The sequence below is a fragment of the Manduca sexta genome, chromosome 28, assembly GCF_014839805.1.
Source record: "Manduca sexta isolate Smith_Timp_Sample1 chromosome 28, JHU_Msex_v1.0, whole genome shotgun sequence".
In the NCBI taxonomy this organism is placed as follows: domain Eukaryota; kingdom Metazoa; phylum Arthropoda; class Insecta; order Lepidoptera; family Sphingidae; genus Manduca; species Manduca sexta.
Window position 1 is genome coordinate 14,471,046 of NC_051142.1, and position 27,193 is coordinate 14,498,238.

At 35.2% G+C, this 27,193-nt stretch overlaps 1 protein-coding gene across 1 annotated transcript in view; it reads left to right on the plus strand.

Moving 5' to 3' along the window:
- Positions 1–7,110: 7,110 nt before the first annotated feature.
- LOC115455613 (neuroligin-4, Y-linked) overlaps positions 7,111–27,193 on the plus strand; it is an 82,862-nt gene continuing 62,779 nt past the window's right edge. Inside the window, 1 exon segment of the mRNA XM_030184245.2 lies at positions 7,111–7,315. The gene's annotated coding sequence lies outside the window, so the exon portion shown is untranslated.

Below are 27,193 nucleotides of genomic sequence, written 5' to 3' on the forward strand. Positions count from 1 at the left end.
CACGAAATGACGGAAGCTTAAAAATGGAGTAACTTCTCCCGTTTTCCCAACATTTTCCATCACTGCTATGCTCCTATTAATTGTAGCGTAATGAAAAGTATACTATAACCAGCTCAGGAGTATGAAAAATAATTGTACCAAGTTAAGTTAAAATCCGTCGAGTAGTTTTTGTTTCTATAACGGTTATACAGACAGACAGACAAAAATTTTACTAATTGCATTTTTGGCATCAGTATCGATCCCTAATCACCCCCTGATAGTTATTTTGGAAATATATTTCACGTACAGAATTGACCTCTTTACAGATTTATTATAAGTATAGATATGCAAAAGTAGCTCAAAAATTGTCCATAACGAAAACATGCATTTTAAAGTAAAACAAAAGAAATAATATCGTGAAGCCAACCAAATAACTAATGATATATTAAATTTTGTGACTGTTCAATTTAGTCGGGTCCGCGATATCACTTTTGTTGAGTTTCAGAACGCGACATTACATTATTATATTCTGTGCTCCAACGCACACTGCTTTGATGTTAGGAACACACCTACATTGCTTAGACAACAGTGAACTTTATACAATAGCAATAAAGCTCAAATTGACTCTACGTATTAGTTAGAAAACGTTTGTATGGGAAATAGAAAAATGCTGTTTTGAGGATTTTCCCGGCAATTATTCGAATTTTTCTCACCTTTTAAACCTTCCCTAGACCTCCACGAATAATTCAAGACCAAGATAAGATAAATCCGTTCAGCCGTTCTCGAGTTTTAGCGAGACTAACGAACAGCAATTCATTTTTATATATATAGATAATAGCAGATTTATTATTTACTATGCTAAAGTTTAATCAATGTTTTGTTTCAATGTTTTTTTATAGAAATATTATTAATTAGCATAAAAAAAATAATCTTTAAATGATTGACGAGGAACAGCAACTTGCTCGGTACTTTAAAAAAGTTTTCAAATATACTTTAAATCGCTCAACACTCTCTATTCACGGCGGGCAGAAGGTTTTGTTCAGAATCCACGTCAGCTACCCCAGGCTTTGTCCCGAGGGTAGACTTTCTATCTTATTGTTGAACTTTGATTTACGGTTGCGTTGAAAACTAGAAGCTCCAGGATTATTGGTTACACAATGGGAACTCCCGGCATGGCGCGAAATGCACTTGAAAATAATGTTACTCTAATGTTGATTTATTAATTTTTATTGTGTTGTAAAAGGTATTCTATGACCCCGTTTTAATGTGTGTTTTCTAGTGTTGCAATTTTTTTCTAAAACGTTGGAAGTACATAAATAATTTTTCAAACAATAAATTAAGTACTCGTTTAAAAACATACACATATTCTATATCAGTGTGAGAATCAGAGTTGGCGTGTGGAAAATGTAGCAACTTCTAAAAGTTTATGTAGGTTGTAATCCGCAGTTTGAATATGAAACTCGAGTTTCTCGGTTTGCATATTTTTTGTAATTTATTGTCATATTTTATAATCCGTGGCGCGTTTCGAGCCAGCAAATGAACAAAAGATGATCAATGGCCGCCCAAACAACAACATTGATCTTCTTTTGCACATCCGGTTTCTGTAAAATGTTATTCCGAGCTCTTTCCTACCTTAGATTGCTGAAATCTCCATAGGATACCCCATTCTTGCACTTACGTTCTGTAAAAAATAATTCCACTGTGTTTAATATAAAATCATAAAATCTGGATTATTCCGGTCTTTCCAATACGAAAGTCAATTCAGATAGGTTTTTTAAAATTGGCATACTAATCTGCTTTAGTTCTCGATGTACATAATTTGGTATCTATCTAGTCGACTATATAATATCATACACCAGTAGATATCATAACAAGACAAATTATTATTATCTAATAAACTATAATTACAATATTATTATTATCTCATTTTAAATTTTATGTCAAATAGAAGTGTCCAAGCTCTTCGTTATAAAGTTTATGAACATCGCAGTCAACATAATACTCACTATTACCAGTAACCCTACCTTCTAAAGCACAGCCCCGGATCTTAAATTTTTTCAAGGTGGGGCAAAATCTGGAAAATGCTGCCCCCATCCACCTATATTTTTACCTTTGTCATCATCATTTCGGGGCCCGCGGAAAATCATGTGTTTAATGTACTGGACGTCTCACTAGTCAAATTTGCGTTAATGATGAGTAGGATATTCGTTTGCCAAGTTAGAATTTGTCGCCTTCTGAATTAGCCGCTCGGGTCATGGGCCCCGGCTTGCCCACCTCTAAATCCGGGACTGCTAACGCAGAAAGCAAGCATATTTCATAGAATTCATAAACTTATTTATTGATGTAGAATCATTTCAAGTGGTGTATGTTAGTAATTATCGGTCGCATAGGGCAATAATTCTTTGTAATAGAAAACAGAGCAATAGGTGTTTGAAGATAATTAAAAACAAAAAATACTGTATAAATTCAACCACAGCGCGACCTAGACTAATAGTAATAGTAAATATAAAGGGAACGGCCGTATACGATAGAAAAAGAACTCGTATATTTCGTGTAAACAAATAAAACCGTTACTAAATCGTAAAGAGCAAAGTATTCACCTCTTACGGAATCCTAATTCGGTCGCCAACAAACTATAAGAGATGAGCGATTAAGATATTTAACGGAAAAGTATTTTTTTTGGAAACTGAACAACGTAAAGTGTGTATCACATATTATCAGATGGTAAATAATATGAGTTACCCTCAAATAACGTCACTATAAGTAGTGAAAGTGTTTAAATATTCTTTGAATTTGAGGTCATTTTTTTATTTCATTTGCTTTGAATGACGAGACGAGCTTACCGTTTGCGTGATGGTAAGCGATAAGACCGCCCATAAACAGTAAAAATACCACCCAACACCTTGAATTACAAAGTATTGTTTAGTATGCCACTGCGCTCGCCATCCTAAGACATGCGGTGTTAAGTTTGAATATGTTTAGTAGTTTAATAATAATAATATATAAATAATACCAGCCTTGTATTATACACTGCCCACTGTTGGGCCTCCTTTGCTACTGACAGGGTGTAGTTCCTACTCCAACGTTGGCCTAGTGCGGTTTGGCAGACTTCACTTACCTTCGAAATTCTTATAAAGAACTTCTTAGTTATGCAGGTATCATGTTTTCCTTCACTGTTAACGCAAGGGATAATTTACAAAGAAAGCATCAGTGGCGAAAGGAGAACTTTTCAAAAGGTAACCCGATACAAAAAAAAAGTTTAGTTAACATATCGCGACCAATTTAACAGAAAACTAAGACAAACATAAATTAACCTAAAAGGGAAGCCTGTAGGAATCTAGTTGTATGGACGCTTGCTACTGGAATATAAGTTTAGAAAAGTCAGAGGTGTGTACCCTTGGATTTTGTAGCTCCGAATATTCATCTCAGCAATCCATCCTATTCCAACTAGGCTATTGGCTTGCTATTGGCTACGTAATTCGCACTAATTACTCTGGGTGAAATAAAAAATAAATACTATAAATAAGCCAAAAACTTAATTGTCGAACATAATTTGTTCGTGCAACCATATTTGAAACGCTCAGTTCTTTGTATTGGCAATGAATAAATATGTTTAGGGATTTGTTTCCTCTTGTTTATAAAAATCAAAGAATGAAGGAAGTTGGGACGTTACGAAAACATTGTCTGTTTACACTCCAATTGTTGATACATCTTTGATGTTTATTTGTTGTTTCTGTTTTAATAAATAATGTATGAGTAACGTTGGACGATATAGTCAATTATGAGAAGCTAAACATAAGGGCAAAAAAAGTGGCGATAGCCTAGTTGGTTGTGGAACGGACTGCCGAGAGAATGTCCGCAGGTTCAAAACCCAAGGGCACACACCTCTAACTTTTCTAAAATTATGTGTGTATTCTTTGTGAATTATCGCTTGCTTAAACGGCGAAGGAAAACATCGTGAGGCAACCTACACACCTGAGAGTTCTCTATAAAAATTTCGAAGGTGTGTGAAGTCTACCAATCCGCACTAGGCCAACGTGATGGACTAAGGCCTATTCCCTTTTAGCAGTAGAGGAGACCCGTGCCCAGCAGTGGGACAGTATATAATTCAGGGTTGATATTAAACATAAGGGCCACGAGAGTAAGAACTGTGATTAATTTGAATTGATTAGATTTCTTGAATGTTTACGTATGAGAACTTGTCTGTAAATATTTTAATTTCATCAAAGCCCACTCACTACATTTTAAAATAGAATATAGGGTAAAATATTTACGTCCTCACTGTTTTATATTAAATCCTGTTTATTAGATGCATAAAATTATTTTAATGTTAGTGTACTTTTATAATGAATTTAATAGTAACAATATGATCGCTTATTTCTGTTGAGAATGTATGGCTAAGTCCTTAATCATATTGAATGCAAATATTAATTTTAAAGTTATTCAGAACAATAATTCATTCAGTTTGTCATTGTCCCGATGGTGGGGGCCGTTGCCTCTTTGACAACTGAGAAGGATAGTCTTTTACCCAAATAATCTATGAACATGGTTAACACATAAATCTTCCATTTTTCTCAAAGATTTAATTTAATTACATTTACATACTACTGACATAAATGCCCACAACAGCGTGTAGCAATCTCGTAGCACTTTGTAGCACCTCGTAGCGCCTCGTAGCGTTTTGTAGAACTTCAAATGCGTCTCAAAGGCGATGTTTAAGATGATTTAGTTCTTACCTCGGGTTATTGTAAATACGAAGTATTTAAATATGTTTCTTATGGTAACCACAACAACATAGTTGGAGCAATTCGTATTTAACTTTATTAATTATGCTTTACTATTAAGATTTTAATTCTTAAACCCTTTGAATATTACATGAGTTATGCTATTCATTCATTTTAATTTACATTTCATTCACATTGACCTTTTACTTGGTGCAAAAATAATTCTATATCTTTTGAATATAATCCGATGAATCAAATATTCAAAACGATAAATACTTTGATTATACTTAACAATACATTTTCATACCTTCACATAAATTTTATTTTAATAAAAAGAAATAATATCATCCCTATATTGTATACTTTTCCACAGCTGGACACGGGTCTCTTGTACTGCTATTATAATACATTGTAAATACATTTTTATTGAAAATGTATCTTAATATTTAGCGTTCGCAAAAAAATATGAGAAAAATAGCATGAAAATATAGAATTATTCACAAGTACTGTGTTAATAAATAAACACTACATTATTTTTTAAGGCTAGAAAATATTTTATAAAAATTTATAAATTATGTTCATAGCTGACTCTCGGTTTGGACTAACAAGCGCAATATCTTTTACTGCTGTGGCGAAATGTCCATATAACTCGATTCCTACCGGCTTCTCTTTATGTAAAATCTGAATATCATTACATCGACTTGCATCTGCAATTTATGTACAGCATTGCATTGCATTTGTGCATATTAGTACCTATATGTTATGTCAGCTTCCCTTTTGGACAATGTCACCTTCCGCCACTGTTATACTGTACATCAGTGGCGAAGGGTGATTTTTTTCAAAAGGTAAGCCGACGCAAATGGATTGCTTTAGTTAACATATCGCGGCCAATTTAACAGAAATCAAAAACTAAAACAAACGTAAATGGACCTAAATGGGAAGCCGGTAGGAATCGGCTTGTACCGACGCTTCGCTGCTGTACATAAAACTGATCTTATACCGGCTCTACAATAGTCAAGTCATATTTTTATCATCATAATTATCGGCTTTAGATCTCGATTTACATACATTTTATAACTATCTAGTCTATTATATAATAATATATCACACACAAGTAGATATCTATCTAAAACACAACAGTCCTAGAATCAAATCAACGGTTATTTCACAGTCCCTTGCACGTTGTACCATACCCTAATCGGCAGTAATGTAAGGGACCTTAAGAGGGATATAATTTCTAACAATATATCCAGTAAGGTTACTTTATATCGTTTATTTTATTTTTTATTGAACGGAATGGGAAAGCGGATAATCGCTTGCAATATACCTTGGTCTATGTAATTTAATACTACATCCTTTCAATGATTTATGTTTGTTTGATTTTTTTTACATGACACAGGAAGGCTCTATAAATATATTTAACCCCCTTCTCTCCTTCTCTCAGCAGAATCAAGCGTACTTGCAAGCGGACCCACAGTTTGATGGTTAAAATCATCAAAACCCGTACCCATAGGTTCGGCGACTTTTCTTTACTGCACCATCAAGCTTTGGAATTATTTGTCTAGGCGCATGTTCCTTTCTTTCTATAATCCTGAGATTTTCTGCCGTAGCGCGAAGAAGCATCTTAGTAGGCCGGTATGATCGTGTCGAATGGCATGAGATAGCCATTTGTTGCCATTCCATATACTCACTGGACGGCGTCTCGCTTATAATAAATGCAATGCACTTTGCGTGCCAGGAATAAAAAAAAATAAAAATGTACCAAAGTAATTTAAAAATAGAATCTCAGATTTTCTTTGTCTTTTGTTTGATCAATGCCTTGAAAAAATATGAACATCTTAATTCAAAATTTAAAAAAAAATGATCTATTGGAAGTATTCTTGCTCTACGGATTCCTTCTAAGATGTATTAAATCTCAACACTAACTACGATAGCCTTCAGAGGGAACTTAAGAAGTATTTGTAGGCGACAAAACCCAAACCCGACATAAATAATTGAAAAGCACACAAACGTCTCAATGCGGGATCGAACCCTGCTGCGCCACGAAGGCTGGCGGCGAATCTTTTATTACTCCGCAAATCCTAACGCTTCACTAAACTTTATAGCTTTTATGTGACTGCATTGAACCAGATGCTAACCAACGATAAACAAACTAGCTGTTCTCATTCTGGAATGTGGAAAAATATTTTTTCACAAATTTTCCAAACATAACAAAGAAACATTTTATCCACAAAAATGCCAACGGACTCTACCGAAACTAGCACTGAAAGCAAAAAAACATATATGTACAACGCCATCTATGTATTAAAGGGCGAACTAAAACAAAAACACCCCCGACACGACCTCATCATTACGCACAGGAAAATTAGGTTCATGTACGGTGAAATTTTCAGTAGACGCGCGACTGCGTTCGCAGACGGACGTGTTCATGTCGCGATCGCTGCAGCGTACGACTGTACCGTGTATTTTTCAAAACAATTTTGGATAGACTTAAATAAATCGTATAGTATTTTGAACTCTCTGTGAATGTTTTGTGTAGTATAGTTGAAGTGAACTTATAATGTTGGAATCATGAGTTCGAGATGAATCTATTTCCTTGCTGTTATGAGACGGTAATTTTTAAATATTTTTTCTATTCTGTTATATGTTATTAAGGGTTCTGCAATAAAACTTGTATGATTAAAAATAAAGTTATATAATTTAACGCTTTTTTACATGAAAACAAATTGAATTAAAATATTTATCGTTGGATTTATCAGTATTTAAAATGAAGGTTTATTATCAGTTTTAATTGTCAAATTAAATAAATTAACGAGTTTTGGGATTTCCGATGTGCATCGCTCCAGGAATTTTCTTTTTTTATGATAAAAATAATTTTAAAAAAATACCAAATAACCGTTGTTATTTTGAAGATGTGTAGCATATCAATTAAAATTCTTTTGTATTTATGTGCAAGTATTTAATTAGTTAGTTACAACGGGTATTTTAGTCATTTGCTTCTAAAATTTGACTTGACAAAGTATCCTTATTATTTTATGACGAGAGTAACATTTTATATCTCTATGTTATCTCAAGAGATATTATCTTATGTTTACGTAACACGTGCTGGGGTTGGTAACGAAATCCGCATCATATTTTTCATGAAATAGGCTCTAATTTACGATCTAAAAACCTACAATAAAACACTATTAGTATTTGATAAATCTGTCTAATGTGTACATAGATATATTTGTCACGATTTTATTTAGTAGAGAATTAATTTATTTTAATCTTTTCTTAAGTTTTACAATAAATTAATAAATTTGAATTATTATTATTTATAATTAAACAACATTTAAACACTGTGCATTTTTTTAAACAATGATTTTAGTGACCGCATTTATTTAACTGGGCAAATTAATTTTGTTTGCGCGACACGCATAGGATTACAACATGTAGTAAAGTGAAGTACGTGGGTCGATTTAAGGAATGATAGCTGAGTTTCGCCTCAATCATGTCGTTCCCATAATGAGATGAGAAAAACTTGTTTATTTTAATATATATTTTGCTCAACATGAACATTAATACAATGCTATGTTGATTAAAACGTAATTGCACTAATATTATAGATGTTTTCTGAAATTAAAGTCTGGTATTACGAGTCAATATGAATTTTAATATTTTTAATGTATCGCAATATTGAATGATGTTTTTTTTTTATTTATAAAATTAAATTCCGATGTTACGTGTTATTATAAATTTTGATATTTTAATGTATCGAAATATCGAAGAATGAGTTTTTTAATTTTTAAAATTAAATTTTTATGTTACGTGTTCTTATCAATTTTGATATTTTTAATGTATCTAAATATTGAAGAATGGGTTTCTTTGGCGAGTTTATATCAAAAAAATAAATTGGTGCTCAATTGCCTTATTATACGGTATTTTATTAGTGTATATTTTCAGACTGCATTATAATATCCTTCGGGCTAAACCTAATGCGGGCTTCTATTTTGTATGTTTTCATTAGCGGGAAGGGTAGGCGTTCACAGTTTTTTTTTAGGCAGTAATTGTGATTTGCGTGGTTAGTTACTAGTGTAATAACTTCTTTATAGTTTTATTTATGTTTGTAATTACATCAGTATAATTTAAGCATATTAGTATGATCAGTTCTTGGATGTGGTATTCATTTTTATTGGAGTTCAAAAAATAATAATAAATAGGTGGGTTTCAGGGTTTCAAAAAAATAGTATAGTTTCTAGAAATTAAAGTTTGTGATGACATCGTAGGAAATTTGTTAGCCTTGCGATATTCCCACTGATTTTACGTCATTTTATTATTGTCTATCTAATTATAAATCATGATGTAGAGAAATTCATTATAACTCTACCATTGATAAATGAATATTCTACACATCCGTCAACACACAAAAATATCTCATATTATTTGTGGTTTACAGTACTTTTCTATTCAAATATCCTTCCATTGAGCCATTAATTCTCTTTTTGTAGGCAGGGCATCGAACCCACGTGCCTTTGCAAAATTACTCGGCGAAACCCTTTCGCCTTTGTAGCGTTAACCACTTTGATGTTGGGAGCTTCGTAAATTTATCTTTTTTGCTTCGAAGGCAGATGAGCTGATAGTTTTTTAGTGGCTAGTCACATGGACATCGCATCTGACTGGTTTAGTTTGGTTCATAATTAAAAATAATTCAGACTTTGAAAACAATATTGCCTATAATGCTTGTTTTTTGTAATTGATAAAACAAGCTGTTGTTATTTTTGGCCTTGTATAGGGGCTGTGTTTGTCCTACCATAGTTTTACAGAAAATTGGCGTCATTTAACTGTTATATGTCGCTTGGTCAGCGAAATTTCAATAGGTGGAATAAATTGAAGATTTCCTAAACCCACTACTCTTCTGAAAAGATATTCATGAGACTTCTATCAATGTAGGCGTGTAAGTGATGCGATCAATAGCTGATTTCACCTTTAATAATTTAAAAAGTAATTGCGATAAAAGCACATAAATGCAAGTACTAATCCTATTCAACGTTTTCAAACTACTTCTACTCACTACTTCCACATAAAGATCGACACCCACAACATATCAATGTGGGTGTTGTAGGCGATGTCTTTATCAACAGCTAATGTATATCGTTACGCTATCTCTTATAGCAAACAGCGACCCCTCAGGCTTTGCTGCCTTTGGCCGGACTTACTGCTCTGCTGAACATAATATATGCCTACTTTTTTCTGTCGTACAAAACAGTAATGAATTATACACTTAAACCTTCCTTTTGAATTAATCTGTTCGTTGTTGAAAACTGTATGATTATAATTGAGTTTATTTTTCTTGAGTTTTGCGTTCAGACAGACGTACGTGGTGGGGAGGCTTTGTTTAATAATATGTAAGGATATTATTACGATACGATTGCAACACTGAGATCTCAGGTTCGATTCCTGAATCGGGCAAAGTTATATTAGGTTCTTCTGCTCAATATCAGCACAGAATCTGGAATTTGTGCCCGATATGGCGATAAGCTCGGCCTATACACTAAGACAGAAAGTGGTTGCATCAGTTGGGCCTCTGCTTACATCGGAGATTACAAGCACGAATGTCTGTATAATTTTATGATAAATTCACAAATGCGAGGAATTGTCCAATCACTGAACGAATGAAAAGAGCAGCGCTTCGTTGCTGTCGTTAGTACTAGGGCGTAAGAAAAAGCGAACAGTTTTGACAATTTTTCCAATAGTCACTAATTGTTCCCTCGTGAATTCGGAAAGCTCTCGTTTAGATAACTACGTGCATTCGTGTAAGATTTATTTTCATTGCCATTTTATTAGGAAATAGGAATATGTACGCTCTACGTGAATTGTATTGTAGAACAAGAATTACTTATGGTAAGTGATTAACGCAATTGAATTACTAGTGGGTTAGTCATAACAGTAGTGGGTAACTTGCTGGTATAGAACAACTGATTTACCTTGGTGGTAGATATAATAATATCAGCCCTGTATTATATACTTGCCCACTGCTGAGCACGGGCCTCCTCTACTACTGAGAGGGGTTAGTCCTTAGTCCACCACGCTGGCCTAGTGCGGATTGGTAGACTTTACACTCCTTCGAAATTCCTATAGAGAACTTCTCAGATATGCAGGTTTCCGCACGATGTTTTCCTTCACCGTGAAAGCGAACGATAAATTCACACATGATTTTTAGAAAAGTCATAGGTGTGTGCCCTTGGGATTTGAATGTGCGGACATTCGTCTTGGCAGTCCGTTTGACACCCAACTAGGCTATCGCCGCTTGCTGGTGGTAGGATATATATTTTATATCCGCCCGGAGAGCAACGTATACAAAAAACCCGCCGTAGTGTTCCACGTAAGTGTCTCACGTTCCGGGATCAGCCTATGCATATCCGGATCCAACAGGCCGGCATAATTATGTCGACTACTGAGGGGTAATCATCTCTCGTCAGTCGACATTATATTTGAACCCACTCCACTTATCATCAGGTATAGTGAGGTCAATTAGCCTTACACGTATAAAAAAAAATGGTGGTCAAAAATCATAACATCTGGTTACCTTGGTGGTATTCACTGCTCGTGTATATTATACTAGCGACCCGCCCCGGCTTCGCACGGGTGCAATGCTGATACTAAATACACTACAGAAAAACTGTGAACGTTGTATATAAAAACATAGCGGCCCGCTCTGGCTTCGCACGGGTATAACATAACAAAATAACAGTATTTCTCCACTATTTAATGGATGTTATTATACATATAAACCTTCCTCTTGAATCTCTCTATCTATTAAAAAAAAACGCATCAAAATCCGTTGCGTAGTTTTAAAGATTTAAGCATACAAAGGGACATAGGGACAGAGAAAGCGACTTTGTTTTATACTATGTAGTGATATATACCATAGTATTTTTGTTCACCGTTTAAATTCGCATTATGTTAAGTGGAACTTTGAATATTTAGGATGTAAAATTTTCAAGAAATAATATGGACGGGTAAATTCAAATTTCCACACGGACGCGGTCACCGGCAGCTAGTTTGTTAATATTTGTTTCGTTATTGGCGTTGTGGAAATGAAATTCGTAGCTTCTGATGAGAAACTGTATGGTGGTTTTTATTGCATTTTTAATAATATATATGTCCATGGCGATGCGAATGACAGCCTTTGAAGGATTAGCCTTTACAGGTTGAGTTAGCACTGTTTGTCTTGTTGCAAAAAAAAAGTTCCTGGTTAATATATATTTGTTTTACAGTTAGCGTGCTGTTTTATCGTCCTTCATAGTTGCAACCAACTCGAGATTATGTATTACCCTCTTTTATATTTTATTAAATATTCTCGTACAGACAAAGTAGCGTCCATCAGCTAGTACTAAAATACTGCTATATACAAAAACATCATCCTTAAACTGTGAGCTAACTGTTAGTGCAAGATAGTCTAAAAATTCACTCAGCCGTGCTGAGGTCCATAAAACGTCTCCGAGTAGGCTATTTGTTTCTTGCAGACTATGTAGGGGCCTCCCAAAGTACTGTGTTACAATGTTTTTTGTGTGGATGGTGTCTACATAAAATTAGATGGGGCCGTGTCACGGATCGATGCGGATAGTATTAAAACGTTGTATTGGATTGGAAAGCAGTCTTAAATATAATAATAATAAATCTTTATTTCGAATAGCAAAATAGCTTTTTTAATGCAATGTTTGAAATCTACTTTAGTTAAGTAAATGTAGATATTGACACTCACCTCCGTAAAAGAGGAAAGTTTGTATTTCATAATATAAAAAGGTCTTAAATAAGATTTTTATTGAAAAATTACATAATGTGTTTTACATTAAGAACAGTGGTTTAACAAAACAAATTTCTAAAAACAAAAATAAAGCATTTACCAGGGCAACCCAAACTAGAATATGCATGTACCTTGGGATGCCATTAAATACAAAAACAGTGGTATAATAGGTATAACAAACAAAGTATATATATAATGATTTCTTATGTTTTCGCGAAAGGTAGACATTAAAATTAAACTATTTTACGGATTTTATCGCGATTTTTTATATAATTATTTTCACCCGACGTTTCGAAGACTGCAGCCTTCATGGTTACGGGGGGACTGCGGTGTTGGTCATCCGAAAAGTCAAAGTTACAATATCTACTTCCTACATTTTAAATTGATTAAGCTACTGAAGAAGAGTTGCGTGACAAATAAGAGGCTTATACTCAGCAGTGGGCGGATACGGGCTGATTAGATAGATAGATAGATAGAAGCTACTGATTTACGAAGAATGATCTCACAGTCTCTTGAAGTCTGGCAGCCGGTCTTTTGGGTTCAAGATATGAGCTCATTCTGCTTTCTTCTAAATAAACGTTCATGTCATTCATACTACAAATCATGTTAGAATTCTATGTTATCACAATAAATTTTATCCAGACATTAAGTCAGAACATTTATTCTTAAAGTACAAAGTCGTTTTAATATCCGCTTACAGCATTGCGGAAGTTGTGAAAATTATTTAAGTGGTTTTAATTTTTCGTGCGAAACTCTACCGAAACAGTTGCATAAATTATACAAAAAATTACGTAATTTTCACACAATTAAACAATGAAATATACATTATTCATACAATATACTGAGACGCTGTTATACTGTTATAACAAGATATAAAAATTATATGCAGGTGCATCTCATACTGCCGAAAAGGTTCCAATTCAGCACAAAATTCCAGGAAAGGTGTGTTTGGCGCTGGCTTTCAACTGGAACCTTCGCATAATAGATAGTAACTTACAGATTGTATTAGAAGAATAAAAAATAAAAAATGGAGCATAAATTAAGTAAATAGATACTGTTAGTTAATAAACAGAGTTAAACATATAGCAATTTTATAAACAAAATTTCGTAACATTTCAGCAACAAACAGAAACGAAACAAAGTTTGAATTCAAATATTAATTCTGTTGGAGAACTAGTAACCACAGGTTTGCCTAATTGTCGTCCTGAAAGTGTTCAACCGCTGTTGTGTTCCAGTTAAGATATTGCTAATATAATTGATTATTTTAAAATATATCCATTCATTGTTCTGTTCTACATACATCAGCAGCAGGATATCCACCGCTAAAGATAACCTTTTACCCCAAAGATTTCGAGATTGACGTATTGGAAGCGGCCCGCATCCAGCGACCTCCTCCGACTTTTATTAGGTCATCTCTCCAACTCGTGGGTGGACGACGCTGCGCTTACCAGTTCGCGGCCTCCACTCCAGTTCTGTTTTTAGTCATATATTTTTTTATACGTATATATAACCTCACTGCACCTGATGATAATTTGAGTGGAGTTAAGATAGTGTCGACTGACTGGAGATATCTCAGATCAACGACATAATTATGCCGGCCTATTGAAACCGGATATACACAGATTGATCCCTGCACGCTACACATTTACAAGGGCCACTATGGCATGGTTTTATACCTAGGATATAAGTATCCTACCACTAGCAAAATCTCAGAATAATTATTCATCATATAATACTTGAAAAGTCGTAATATGTTTTTACTTTTCAGAAGCAATTGTGGCGTTCACGATAAGATGAGCAAATTGTATGTATCAATATTGCTATTGTAGTAGAGGAGGCCCGTGCCTAGCAGAGGGACAGCATATAATACGGGGCGGATATTATTATTATTATTATTATATTTTAAGTTTTTAAACTTCTCCCATTTCTGGGGTATTTCACCAGAGCTGCGGGCTTTTGGCCAAACAACTTCGGTTGTTGATATGTTAATCTATTGATAGAAACTATTATTATTATGTTGTATCTTTCCTGCGGGAAATCACGGCATAAAGGCCGGTCCTTTTGGAAGGCTTGCGTGGGGACATGGATCCAACACGTAGAGGCCCCTTTAAGATACATTACTCTAGTTGGGGTTTATACACCTTGCGAGTACTCTCTCTGTCTATACTTATGGAGGAAATACAGCCAAAGACAGCGCTTGCAAGGTGCAGGGACTATTGCAGAAAAGATGGGAATTATACTGGGTCTATGGATGGGATCTAGGTGGACTGATTGCTGGGCTATTGATTGAGACAACGGGACGCCTGCCAAGTAAAATGTCTCAATCTTATGTATTCAAGGCAGGCGGTGACTTGCCCCCACTAGATGGGCATCCCATAAGTGGCGTAAGCCAAGGACGCAACACCGGTGTGGGTGGCTTAAGGGTGTCGAGAGGTGTGCACCGATTTCACCATCGCGGGTCGCTATCGCGTCCCGGAGCGGGTTTCCTCGCTATTACGCAGATTGAGCACTTCCACCCTGGAGCTGAGGTTCTTAGCTCTTGCGACTTCCACCCCTAGCCGGCCAGTTAAGGCAAGCCAAGGGTCAGGGGGTCTCATTTAGCCCCCACGGAATCAGGGAACGCGGTGTCGCCACTCACCGTCATATTATTATTATTATTATTATTAATTTCGTCGTATACTGGCACGCTTTAGATTAACAACAAAGATATTAACACCGAAACAGTGGGATTTTAATTCCGGAAAATATTTCACTCGTCATATGCTGGCACGCATTACATTAACAAAAAGGATATTATTAATACCGAAACAGTGGGATTTTAATTTCGGAAGATATTGTGCATACTGTAGAAGTTGAGCACATTTCATAGTTATCTATATATATATATATAAAAATGAATCCCTATTTCTCTTGTTCACGCCATCACGCGTGAACGCCTGGACCGATTTCACTATTTTTTTTTACATAGACAATATTAATTTTACATAGCTGTCAGTGGTTTGAAATACGTGTCAGCGATCGACTGAATGCGCGCGTGCATACATAGTTAAGACAGGACAACGTCTGCCGGATCAGCTAGTATCAAATATTATAGAAGTAGAAGGATTTTTTATTTCCTCGTAGATTAATTATGCCTGCCTATAGCGTCGTTGTAATTCGCACGGGGTACATCACTCTGAGCTCCCGGGTTCGATAGTGATATTGCGTTGCTCTGCTCATTATCAGCCCGAAGTCTGCAATTTCTGCCCGATTCAGTCATGAACTCGTCCTCTATCACATCATGGGACGGAACAAACATAGCAAAAGGTGTCTTGGTTGCACCCCGCGTACCCGTTCGGCGATAGAAGCGCGATGTGTTTTTGTTTTGTTTCGCAAAATTTATGCATACGCGACTGCACTCGATCATAAGCAAAACAAATCACTCCAAATAAGCTTCATACGAATGGAAATGTTTAAAGTGCATTCCCAGTCTGGTCCAACGTGGAACACGCTAAATTGTTCTGTCTAGCATTCCGTCATGTTACGAGCGAGATAGTAATGTTACAAAATAAGATGTATTTTAGTGCGCCTAGACTGTACATTTGATGTACGAGAGACTTGGCATTGTTTTATTTGAGTGTTAGAGGAGATTGGGGGAAGTTTAAGAAGTGCAAGAAGGCGTGATGAAAGCTTTGATATTTAAATGAATTTTATTGATCGAAATATAATATCCTTAGTTTTTAATTATGGGATATATTAGGTGTTGATTGCCATCTTTATTATAGTTTCAATATTCATGAATGCAGTTGTAAGCCATAGTTACTTCAAAAAATGTATAAACGTATTTAAGAGAGAGGGTTTCGTCCCGCCGAATCGCTTCTTACGACAAGTTATGTATACATAATAATAATAAAATTGTAGCAGGCCGATGTCTGTATATAATAATAACAAAACAATCTTTAGGTATTTGTCTATCTGTCTGTATATTTGTACACGCATTACGTAAAAACTACTGCATGAAATTCAATGCTGTTTTCACCGATATAGGGCTAACTTAAAATATAAGCTACATTTATTCCCGGGAAAATATAAATCTGGACTTTTATCTAAACTAGATCTAGCAACTGATAAGAGAAGCGACATGGCCGACATTATACGTCGTAAACTACAACAATCATATTATTTACTGCTACACTTACTTATCATCAAATAGATACAATGCCCCGCTAGATAATATACAAATTAACTAAAGCATACTGATACAGAAGCTGACTTGCTGGTGGTAGGATATATTTTATATTCGCCTAAATTGCGACCACCGGACACAAGGTATTAAAACCTATAGTGGCTAACGTAAGTATGTCGCGTTCCGAGATTAGTCTATGTATGTCCGGCGCCAACAGGCCGGCATAATTGTGTCGACTGCCGAGAAGTAATCATCTCTCGTCAGTCTACATTCTGTTAGATCTTACTCCACTTACCATCAGGTGCAGTGGGACTGTATAAAAAAGTTAATAATCTCTGAATTTCCATACAAATGCTGACGCTCAATTTATGAAATATTCATACACTGATAATGTTCGCATAAAATGTTGCATAAATAAACACGTGGTATCGACTGTGCATTTCTCGATCAAACTCAGCTGTATGGAGTTATGAATTTTTAATCATGATTAATGCATTGGGTATTCTGATTATGATTGATATAGATTATGGAGTGACATTTGTGAACTGAATTGTATGTGTGGTCAAGTGGAGGCAATTTCATAACAAATATTATTATTAAAAAAATACTTTATTTATCACGTAGGCGCACAAAGTTGCATTTATGATACGTCAAAACAATTTTAAATAATAATAATAATAATTTTTAAATAACATTTAAGATCACTTATATAACTACGGAAGTTTTAAGTTAGGAACAAAATTAATAAGGAATGTAAGGAATAAGGTAAAACAAAGTAGCCAGCCCTAATTGGAAGGTAGGGGGAAATAAAAGGCTAACGCCTGTATTATTGAGATACAACAATATTAGCCAATCACAAAGGCCCACCCACTGCGAAGGCTGCCATGCCGTCAGCACTGAGAAACAGACTTGTTATTCCATTAATTGTCATCTGCGAATGTCATAGCCTCAGAGTCATATCTTTGCTCCGTCCTTAGATAAAAAACGTCTAAGAATAAGGGCGTAAGTCTATTGCTGAGTCTCATTGTCATCCAACTAATGGTTTCGCTGCTCGTATATTCCTCTCAAAATCTGTCCAGACTTGCTTCTCTTACTGTTACCCAACGGTTATAGTTAAGAAGTTAAGAAGATGAAGTGAAGTATCCACGTTAACTTCTTAACCATACTACTAGATATTGAAATAAAATTATTTACGGATTTCTTCTCGAATTTTGCAGCCTTCATAGTCCGCCCCGTGACAAGGCTGCAAAGTCTTCGAAACGTCGACAAAAAATAATAATTTGAATAACCGCGATAAAATCTGTAAATAATTTTATTTCAATGTCTAACATTCGCATAAACATAAGAAATCATTATACTACTAGATTTTAAACACCTTTGAGATTCTTTTGTAATTCTCAAGTTTCGATGCGATTTTTCCTGAACAGTTAAAGCGATAAAAAATGAACACGTATTTAACCAACAAAAACGTTTGACATATAAATAACAGATTTGTAGGTATTATCTATCTTTATAAACGTGTAGTGAGTAAAAATTTCCGGCCAAGTAATAAACTATCCTACTAAAATTAATTGAACTTCATGAACACACCTAAACACCCATTAGAAGTGTAACTCAAACAAGCGGCCGCGCACAATACATGACTGACAAAGCAGATGGAATTACATGTTACATTTATTGTTAGCCGACAATATAGCAAACACGAGTTAGTTCAGCACATTGTTAGTATATACGTTTATGTCTAGTTAGTGTTTCGTAGTTTGCTAGAGAAATTGAATGATGCATTTTGACGTATTTCAATAATGTTTATTATAATTTTGATGTACGGTAATTATAGGTTTCTGCTGGACACACTGGTAGATTGGTAGATTGGCACCTTCCGTGATGGAGAAATAGTTGGTTTTTGCTGCCAGGCAATTGTGTGCGTGCACTGTTATGTTACCAGAACGCCATAGGCAATCATTACTGCGCCTTATAAAATGTAACCATAATAAAGTATTTTTTTGTACTTGCACGGAGAAGTGATTCATTGCAACTGATGGTAAGTGGAGTAGGGCCAATAGAATGTCGACTGACGAGAAATAATAACTCCTCGTTAGTAAAAGATAACGGATATACGCAGGCTGATTCCCGAACGCGACACACTTATGTAAGCCTCTATGGTGGGTTTTAATAGCTTGTGTACCGTGGTCGCTATCCGGGCGAATATAAAATAAATCCTACCATCAACAAATCTTAGGTTAATAAAGAAAGTAAGTAAACTAACAGTAAAGTGCCACGCACTGCTTTCTTATCTAAAGATCGCGTTATTGCTACTGTTTATGGGAGGTCAAACACTTATCATATAAGGATTTTGCTAACAATATGTAAATTATTTACATAAATTTCATTTCATTTCATGAGTTACTCGCAAAATAACTAAATAAAAAAAAAATTAAAAAAAATCATTACATAAAGTTCATTAACACAAACATTACATTATAGTTCGCGAAAAAAAAATGTATCGCTTTACCAAGGCACCTAAAACACCTAACTAAACCAACATTTCCATTACACCCACACACAAGCGAAGTCGCGAGCAAAACGAATATACAAATTCAAAGAAAACTAGTTGCATTCATAACTGAACGAGATCAGCTCAACCGCAGCCCCACTCGATGCAGAGCTCCGAGGTAATATAAAAATCTATAAAATTCCAATTTAGCAGACGATTCATAATCCATTTGCTATCAAGACTCAAGCTAACCGCTTCAAAGTTAAATTTTCTGATTTTAATTAATATTTTAATCCAATTACAGTGAGGAGGCTGAGATACTCGCGTTTCAATAATTATTTTTCGGCTACGGTTGATGGGCGTTGAATGCATAGCTCAGCGTCGAATCATGATATTCGTACACTTTTAAAGAATAGCAAGTAATCAGCTGGGTAAAGCATTATGTATGCCTATATTAATATTCTAGCTTATCCTAAATTTTGCTTTTTTTAATAGGCGCACGGCAAAGTGACACAATGTTCTTTTAATGGAAAGAAAGAGAGATAAGTATTTTATTTAAGATAACATAATTCAAACGCAACTAAATCGCGTAGTAAACGCGACGCTACGAACATTTTACATACACAATAATTTTTATATTTACGCGAATGTTAGACATTGAATTAAAACTATTTTGTGGATTTTATTTTGCGGATCCACAAAATAGTTTTATTTCAATACTTTACATACACGCAGGAAACGTGTATCAAAACATCGGCGCATGTACAATACGCAGTCTACACATACCCTTACTCGCTTCCCGATCAAAAAAATACATCCCGAGAAACCATAAATTAGTATGTTAATACAACCATAACCGATATCTGTTTACGCTAAGGAATGGCGTGAAATGCCATAAATTACAATAATACAGGCGTTGTCTGCGAAAGATCGGTTGCGGGCATAAATCCGTCGGTATCGTTTGGCACGAGATCCCAACGCACTATCACTTACAATGACTGTACAACAAAGTGAGAACAGATGGTGTAATTTGACTTAAATGTAGGATGTGTTGAATTCGTAATTTTGTTACATATCTTCGTAATGCTATACTTAATACTTACGTCCGGGTAACCATTGTGGGAATTGTGAGAACAAATTATTAAGTTTTTATGACTGAACGCTCTTTGTAATCTTCTACTTGACTTGACAAGTTCAGAAGTGGTTAAATCGTTAGTCTCTAATATAAAATCACTTAATAATATTGTGTGCACGGTACTATCTACGGTTATGTGGTACGGTTACTTGGCTTGTGATGACGACTAACGAACGCTGGCGAGCGCGCTCCTGCGCAGTTACAGAATGCAAAATGAGCAAAATAAAAATTCTATTAAATTAATTCAGTCTGTTCCTACACTTATATCATTTTTAATAGTTAGATAGTTGGCCTGTATTATTCCGGTTTTAAATAGGCCAGCGTAATTGTATCAACTAGCGAGGTGTAATCATGTTGCTTCATTCAACATTCTATTTGGACTCTGCTCTACTTACCATCAGATACAGTGATTAACGTTGACATGTCCATTAAAATAGAAATGTGGCTTAAGCTGTTAATTTATTAAGATGTCATGATGTCTTAATGTTGTCTTAGTCCAATTAAAGCGTACAAGGGCTGAGGACTGGTAGTTTTGGATTCGATTCCTAGACGAATTTTTACTTCACATTTTTCATACACGTTTTGCTCGGGAGTACTTCGTAACTGGGCATGAAAACCTACATCAAGTACCCTGTTACTAAAACATGAGGCATCAAATATATTATTTGAAAACCTTCTGCGCTCCATTTTCTAGCACAATACATTGTACCAGCCTAAACATGAACATGAATTATTATACAATAGGTCGTATAATATTTTGTTGGCAAGTGTTTCTTTAAGTCAAGGTCAGGATCACTACATATCATGTAATAATCAAAATATTTTCATTTCTATCGCAATGTAAATTTATGTTTTAACGAGCAAGTTGCTCTTCTGAAGTAGTCCGACTACCAGTAATCAGTATTATTTAATACCATTAACTAACACTGTGGCGAAGTATAATTAAAAATATTCCATGGATGGGTAGAATTCTAAATAATATGCTAATGAACCACTCGATAGCTTTTAAAAAATCTTTATATTCTAGACTTGAAATTCAATAATCTACATATATAAACATAAATCCCTATTTCCCTTGGTCACATCATGCGTGAACGACTGGACCAATTTCACATTTTTTTTTGTTGTGTTTGTTATTGTCAGGAGAAGGTTCTTATGAAAGAAAAAAATAAAAAAATGGCGCGGTAAATTAGAAAACTTAACGAAAATATTAATTTTATATAACTGTCAATTGTTTGAAATAACTGTTAGCGATTGACAGAATGAGCGCTGCAAATTCATAGTTAAGTCGGGACAGCGTCTATCGGGTCAGCTAGTTTATTTTAATAACAAAATAAACAAATTAATAGTTTGCTGTCTAATTAATACGGTGGCGATACAAAGTAACTTCAACGTTTACATGCAATATACTAAACCATACTATTAAGTTTAAAAATTTGCTTATAAGTTATGAAATAGCTTTCACGCTGACAAGGCATTTTCTAAACAATATCGTACGAAAACAATTTAAGGCGCGTGAAGCGAGTGTGAAGATAAATGAAGTGAAGGCGTAACCGGTATATTGGAAACCTTTATCAAATATGCAACGCGGAAACCTTAGTTCCCTTGAAGCTTTGTCGTTTTACATGCCCGGAGTTTGCATATGGAAGTTCTTTATTCATAATAATTGCTTTCATTATTTAATAAGCCAGTTCCTTAATGATATAAAGTGGCGATAGCCTAGTTGGTTGTGGAACGGACTGCCGAGACGAATGTCCGCAGGTTCAAATCCCAAGGGCACATACCTCTGATTTTCCTAAAATTATATGTGTATTCTTTGTGAATTATCGCTTGCTTTAACGGTGAAGGAAAACATCGCGAGGAAATCTGCATACCTAAGAAATTCTCTATAGGCATTTTCGAGGGTGTGTGAAGTCTACCAATCCGCACTAGGCCAGCGTGGTGGACTAAGGCCTAATCCCTCACAGTAGTAGAAGAGACCCGTACCCAACAGTTGGGGCAGTATATAATACAAGGCTGATATTATATTATTACTTAATGAAATTAAACCGTCTAAGGAGAGAAGTTTTCATAATTTCTTACAGCGTACAATTTGTGTGAACATTTCCACTTTTTTCTTCTTGTCTTGTTATACTGATGTATGAGACTTCGCCCTAATATCCACCACTATAACTCCTGTAAATTAGGATCTGCAGTAGCAAACATCGCATGACACCGAGCTGTAAAGTTCAGTAAGTCTCAGTGAACACTACTCTGTCGTTATCCCGCAACGAAATTACACAAACAGAAAGATAGGGAGGAGTTGGAAATATCAATTGTCCACTTCCCTCCATAGCAAAAAGCGAAACGAAATAATGAATTAAGATGACATTTTATTTTGAAATATACTTACCACGAGGTTTACAACTAGATTTTGTTCTATATAAATATTAAATTATAAATCAAAATAATGACAGACGGGGAAGAAACGTAAACAAAAAGGAAGAAATGAAGGAAGTATCTTAATCCCCCCAGTACGGGGTTCGGTCCTCAGACGCGACATACTTTGGGCCAACATATTACCAGCTACTTATAGTAAAAGACCTTACAAATACATGTTTTTCTTACTGTTTAATGGTTTCTATTTCATGATGAGGGTTATTAAAATGTATAATTAAATTGTTATTTGGCAAGCTATTATTTTTTTTATTTTCTCCACCCTGGGCCTCGATTGTCATCTATTTAACGTTTAATCATTGAGATTAATTTTATAAGCCAAACAAGCTATATTTGCTGTAAGTTGCTGAGGAGTTATTTAACCCTCAGACTACTTGATAGCATCTACTCGAGCTTGCCATGTCTTGGGAATAGCATCGAAGTAACAATACACCAAATTTCAAATCATGGACCTGTAAATGTAAAAATGTGCTGATGACCTTCAAACGCCTGAATAGATCTACATAAAGTATAACTAAGAACCATTTTAGCTACGTCTTTCAAACAAAACAAAAACGCATCAATATCAGTCCATTTCTTAGAGAGCTAAGGTGCCACAGAGACATAGATACACAAATACATCTGAAACTTATAACACCCCTATTTTTTGATCGGGGCTAAAAAATAATGTATGAATTATTCAATAGCTATTAGTATTCGGGAAGGTAGCCAAGCTTCAAGCGAAGGTTGACGAAACTCAGAATTTAAAATTATTAAAATATCTATGTACTTTTTCGCATTTTTAAAGTTAAAAGTATTCGTAGAATTAATATAAGATAATTACACAAATGTATTAATTCACAACTCCCACATAACCCTACTACGTGGACTATTTATTCAGAATAAAGTATGGTATACCTTTTTGTGCGAATCGGTGATAGCTTAATTGGTTGTAGAACGGGCTGTCGAGACAAATGACCGCAGATTCATAAACCAATGGCACACACCTCTGATTTTTCTAAAATATTCTTGGTAATTTATCGCGTCATTTGACGGTTAAGGAAAACATGGTGAGGGAACCTTCATACCTGTGAAGATTTCTATAAGAATTTAGAAAGTGTGTGAAGTCTACCAACCCACACTAGGCCAATGTGGTGGATTAAGGCCTAATCCCTCTCAGTAGTAGAGGAGGCCCGTGCCCAGCAGTGGGCCAGTATATAATACAGGGCTGATATTATTATATACCTTCTTGTGTACTTAGTAATAAATACACTATAGTCTAATTTAGTTATGGAGCACTCAAAGGGATATAGACACCAGTAAAGTGAAGACCATGTTGTTTTTTTTTCCCAATGATTCGAAGATAGAAGTTTAATTGAGTCAAAATATAGTTTACAATAGTGTCTCACCTCTGTGGGGGGGGGGGGGGGTCCACTATTTGATAGGTAATGCGTCTCCCCCCAGACCGAGTTGATAGGTACATAAATAACATCAAGCATTTATCCCCGGGTATGCAGAGGCGCAACTAGGGCACCCACTTTTCGCCAAGTATGTTCCGTCTCATGATGTGATAGAGGGCGATCCTGTCGCCATATAAGGCACAAATTCCAGACTCCGGGCTAATACTGAGCAGAAAAAACCCAAATATCACTTTGCCCGACCCGGGATTCGAACCCAGGACCTCAGACCGCTATTGTACCGGGCATGCAATACAACTGCGCCACCGAGGCAGTCAAGTTGTTAGGTAATATTTCTAATCATTGTATAAAGTAAAAATCACATCTCTAAGAAACTAAAGGTCTCTCAGCTCCCTAGGTAGATATAAAAAAGGTTTATCGACATCTGAATATTTACTTAGTAGGTTGTACTTTCAGCATTTATATAATATTAGCATACTTTGGGAAATAAATTTCATAATTGAAAGAGTAGTTACAGAGATTAGCATATCTAATAAAGAGAAACTCTCCAGTTTTACAACATTAAATTATCACACTATTTTGTCAATACCCTTATTACTTTTTGTGAGTCGTCGAAAAGAAATAAAGATATTTCATGCTCGATATATTTTGATAAACAATCAATTATATCCAAAGGACGTATGATATATCGAGTAATATTCGCGTGATTAATTGAATTGTAATTTGTCCGAATATAGTTATTTTCCTTTGGTTCTTTACACGCGATAAGGGAATCATTGTGTACGAATGAGTGAGTTTAATTAATTCGGGAATATTTTCGAAGGTCCGCTGGGTGTTGACGCTTTGTCTATTGTTACAATCTGCAGCATGCAACATTACTTTGCGATGGCACTGAACGATTCAAACTTAGCGTAACCCTACAGTTTGCCGGCCACACATAAATACATAAACACAACACCTTACATCGATTTTTATCACTCATTCCACAATAAAATACAGGAAAAAAGAACATTAAACTATCAAGACTGCCTTTTATTTCCCCCTACCTGCCAGCCCGAGCTGGTTACTTCGGTTTGTACCATGTTTTCATTATAAATTGTATCCCTTATTTAAAATAAATTGTCCATAGTTATATAAGTAATTTTAATAGTTGTTTAGAAATAATAATAATTATTTTTATACATTGTTTTGACGTATCATAAGTGCAAGTTTGTTCACCTATGTGATAAATAAAGTATTTTATTTTAAAAATTGCCTCGGTGACATAGTTTTACTGCATACGCATTACGGCAGCGCTCTGAGGTCCTGGATTCGAAACCCGGGTCGGGCAAAGTGATATGTGGATTTTCGCTGCTGAGTATGACGATAGGCTCGCTTCCTAACACATCATGGGACGAAACACACTCGGCGAAAAGTGGGTACCCTGGTTGCGCCTTTGCATACCCCTTTGGGGATAAATGCTTTATGTTGGGTGTGTGTTTGTGTGTGTGTGTGTGTAAAACTATCAAGGGCTATAAGAATTATCGCCTAATTCCTGTGCTTCCATACATATTATAATTGTATATTTCCAAAAAGACCAATATTTACATAGTCATTCAAATAATCACGCAAATCCAAACCATTACGGATCTATAAAATGAAATTGTGTCGAAATATATCGAAGTTTAATAAGAAATTTTCCACTTGAATTATCATCGGGAAATCGGTAAACAGGCTATTCCAAAGGCCAAATTGCCTTAACACCTCATTTCCTCCGCGCAACCTCTTTGCTCTTAAATGAGTGGATTTTGTTTTGGAAGGGTTAAATTAACTTTCGACCATTCCAAACGGCTCTCCAGGGTTTATTTAAAACACATTATGATATTTAGGTCGTTGTCATTAAAAATAATTCGAAAAATTAAGACTGGACATTGGGTATACATTAAAGTCACGGTTGACCGCGTGTCCCTAATAAATGGTCTGCTCGTTCTAATTTACAGTGAAATGCGGCTCGGAGGACAAATCGTCCATTTTGTTTAAGGATGAGTTTGTGGATTAAAATGTTTTTTTATATATTCGAAGTCAATAAATAATATCAAAGCCATATAAAATTGGAATATCAAAGTACTTAAGGACAATGAAAAGTCTACAATACCCAACTCATGAAAGTGATTACTGGCAATATAATATGTACTTATAAACAAATCTGTTGCCTACCTTTTACTAAAAAATAAAAATATAGTAAATTCCCTCCAGTAGCTATTACAAGATAACCAATGAAACCACATGGGTCTCAACCACTATTATACAACCACAATCTTCATTACACGAATTTCATATTTTGATATGAAATATTTCACGAATAAAAGTCGAGTTGTTAAGAGCTGCCGTAAAAAATACGAGTCGGGGGAATACTAAAGATTTTATTACGCGATACGCTACGTGTTCGAGTGTTCGCATTTTATTGAAAAAAAAAACGAGCTTCTGCCGAGTGCTAGAGGAAGCCGGGGAAATTGGCGCCGAGTTAAGGACTTGTCATTTATAAAAACTAGAAAACTAAATACTGCTGGCTAGATTGTGTATTGGCTTGTAAAGTTGCGGAAGTAAAGGCCTATTACGTTTTGATTTAATGACTTTAAGGGCGTCGTTAGCTCTTAAAATCTACTGCAGAAGATCTAAGAAGCGTTGACATGTCGATTTTTAATACAGTTTATCGCTATATTTTAAAGCTGAGTGTGCAATGTACTTTGTAATTTGAAAAGTACCTGGGTTTAGTTAAACCACCTTTATAATGAGCACCAAACTACTTTTAGGCACGTCGGCTTGTGTTGTTATCCAGGAATAAAAAAATTGGTTACCTTTATTTGAAATTTAACCCCTAATTCCATAGATTAAAGTCCAAACTTCTACCATACGTTCTTCTATAACTAAAACAGCGGTGTTATACCTATATGGTTTTACCGTCAAACCCTTCGGATGAATCCGGAAGCGGCCTCGACACTAATTCTCGGAACCAAACTAATAATCCACGGCAGGATATCCGTTTCTTAAGGAAATCCCGCTTCCTTTAGGTGCATATCCAAGCTTATTAATTT